This window comes from Corvus brachyrhynchos, unplaced genomic scaffold (genome assembly GCF_000691975.1).
Source record: "Corvus brachyrhynchos isolate BGI_N302 unplaced genomic scaffold, ASM69197v1 scaffold1560, whole genome shotgun sequence".
Classification (NCBI taxonomy): Eukaryota; Metazoa; Chordata; class Aves; order Passeriformes; family Corvidae; genus Corvus; species Corvus brachyrhynchos.
The window spans coordinates 27,561-30,503 of NW_008235946.1; the positions used below are offsets into that span (position 1 = coordinate 27,561).

The 2,943-nt window shown below is 52.4% G+C and overlaps 1 protein-coding gene across 3 annotated transcripts in view; it reads left to right on the forward strand.

The window, feature by feature from the left end:
• The first annotated feature begins 1,373 nt into the window (after positions 1-1,373).
• The window catches only part of LOC103611961 (fer-1-like protein 4), a 41,889-nt gene continuing 40,319 nt past the window's right edge, over positions 1,374-2,943 (forward strand). For 2 of the 3 annotated variants that reach the window (XM_017727749.1, XM_017727761.1), the window contains exon 1: positions 1,376-1,463. The gene's annotated coding sequence lies outside the window, so the exon portion shown is untranslated. Of the gene's footprint in view, positions 1,464-2,943 lie in introns of all 3 variants that reach the window. The other variant, XM_017727753.1, reaches the window with a different exon arrangement.

Below are 2,943 nucleotides of genomic sequence, written 5' to 3' on the forward strand. Positions count from 1 at the left end.
TCTTTATTCTTAGCCCGGTCCCTCGCGGGAGTCGGGAAACGTAGTACTAAAGGGTCCGCACTCGCTTGGTTCAGTATTTCGAACCTCTCAGTCGTTATATCTCAGGAAACCCAATCCCGCCCGGACGGAATCTCGATGCTCGATACTCACGCGGTCCTGCGTCTTTGTCCGGACTTTAGTGCACTAAACTTTATGGGATTTGACCGGTTCTCAATTGCTCACCATTCTAGAATTTAGGTTCGTCGGTGTGGGGGTAAGCGCACTACCGATCCCCGGGCCGAGGAGTACCTCGGGGCGCCTCCCTAAGAGACGGTAGGTCGCTATCTTCCCCTCCGAGTCACGGCACCCCACATGTAAACAGTGAGAGTGCGCAACAATAAGGGGATTGCACTCTTAGTTTAATAAATGAAATTTATTAGTAATTAAGCAAGTAGAATGTGAGCAAAAGCAGCGCTGGGTGACAGGGGAGTCTCCGCTCCGCCAACTGCCACGTTTTTTAGCTTGTACAGAGTCTCTTATATATGGTTTTTTCTTCCGCTTTCCTGTCTTTCCAGGTGGTTGTTATTTAGTTTCTCTGCGCATGTGCGTTGTGTTGCTAGGGGGTCTTCTTCTGCCTTCTGGTGGTCGTTGAGGCTGAAGCCAGAAGTCTTCCTTCATAGTCCTCTGAATGACCCCTGTTTTTCTCTCCCATATTTGGTATCTTATCTCTTTAGTTACATAACATAAGCGGAAGCGGTACATATTTGGTACTACATATTTTATAGACTGCAATGGCACATCTTTGGCAATTCATATTGTTCTGGATATACGGGCTAATTCTGCAAGCGTATCCTCCTTCAGCTACAGAGGATAACTTGTCTACCTCCATAGTTTAATAAACAATTGCAGCTTTTAACACATTTATAACACTCTCATTTCTTTCAGGTTCAGGTGGGAATGCTCAGTACCTCTCTCAGGGCGGGGAGTTTGACAATTCGTGAGATAACACTGTGAGTCATGGGACATTTTTAGAGTCAGTGATGGTGTTGTAGCTGCCTATTGTGCTGGTGCCATTGAGTCCTCTATGGTCCATTAGCAAAGATTGACCCCTCAGGCTGGGTGGGACTGTGCTGGTGCTTCCCCGGAGGGAGTTACCACAGCTGAGCCATTGGTGTGAAGAAAAAGAAACGCTGCCCTGCGGTGTCGCAGGTTTGCTTCGCCTTCCTTATCTTATTTAACACCCAGCTCATAGCCTGAGGGGTTGGGGGGTGCACTGGGCAGCTCCTACAAATGATCAACAGTTCATCAGAAACGATATAGAGGTGGGTAGAATACTCCTGTAGCTAAGACCATGGTGAAGCCTCATCCTCCCACCACAGCATGCTTCCACCGCCCCAAACACTGCTTTCCAGGTGCTCCAGGAAGTGTTTGTGCAAGAGGGGAATATCCGCAGGGCTTGCTTTGAAGCAACTGGCATTACACAGGTATGATTCACTCCTTGGTGTTTGTGGAGCTGAATAAGCCACCCTGCCCCGCTGCGAGTTACCCTGTACAGGATGTGTGGATGCAGGTGTACGGAAAATCCCTCTGTGAAAAGCCCGTGTCCACAAAGGAGACAGAGGAGTCCTGCAATGTTACTCAAATAAAGGGAGAGAGTCCACTGGGGTGCACGCCCGCGGGGGTTTCACTCTCGAGGGCGCGGCCTCCTTTAATCCTAAACTCCCGGCCGCATGTTGCCGTCTTCCTTTCCCCGCTGGCTGAGGTACTAGGAAGGTACAGCCTTCCCGAACTGCCTACCACATATCCAACCTTGAACATGTCATTTTACCCCCAAGTTCAGAAAGTCAGGCTTGTGCAGGCACACTTGTCTGTTTCAGGAGCCAAAAGCGGTCTGGGCTCTGCAACAAACATGCTGCCCAAAGTCAGTAGAGACATTAAGACCCATTTCAAAGACGTTAACACCCATAGCTTCACCCATTAAATTGTTTGTAAAGACGTTAGCACACATCTTTCCTATCACAGGTGTTTGGTGGTAGCTGCTGAGAGGGAGAACCAGACCCCCAGGAGGAAGAAATGGTCTCCAAAATTTGCTCAGCTCATGATTGTTTGACTGCTTTAATCTGGCCTGAATTTGTGCTTTGGAAGGGCTCTGGCATCTCTATCAGCTCTCGTGTAGATGGGATGAGCTGGATTAGGCCCGGGGGCTGCAGTAGGGAGCACAGCCGGCTTCTGGCACCATCTGCCCCAGGTCTCCCTCCTCCCCCTCCTTGTGAGGTTGCCAGCACCCTGTGGAGCAGCTGAAGCTCCTGCCCCCACTGCCTGTGGATTTTGATGCTTTTCTCTGCTCTGCAGAGATCTGGCAGATGGGCTGCAGCCGCTGTCCTGAAGTGCTCTGGCATTCTACCTCCACTGAGCTAGCCACTCAGGGGCTGCTGAGCGTGTGCTGTTTCCTCGTGTTAGGAGAGCCCAACCCTCACAATCTGAGGGCTGTGATGAGCTGTCCTTTCCCACCCTCCCTCTGTTTGTTTTTGGAGGGTTTTAGCCACAGGACCTGTGATTTTGTGCTGGGGAAGGCACAGGGCTGGGGTGGCTGAAAGCAGAGCCAGGCTCTCTATTCACAGCCCGTGTCTTTCAGTTCTGAATTCAGCAGCCCCTGTCCCTCCAGGTACCAGCTGAAGCGTGGCCATGTGATGGGTTCACTTCTGCTGTTTCCTGCAGTGCTCCCCGGGGGTCCCCCAGCAGCCCGGGGCTCCCTCAGCCAGCAGAGGCGTATTCTGGGGGGCTCAGCCCGGTGCCCCTGGGTTGAGGGAGGCAGTACAGCCAGGGTTTCCCCCTTCTCCCCGTGTCCCTCAGTAGGGGCTGCCCAGCCCATGGGGCACTGGGGTGTGGAGTGTCTGGTCAGACCGGCTGGGTGAGTTGGGGCTGAGTCACTCTGGCAGTGCACGGCTGAGCGAGGGGCAGCAG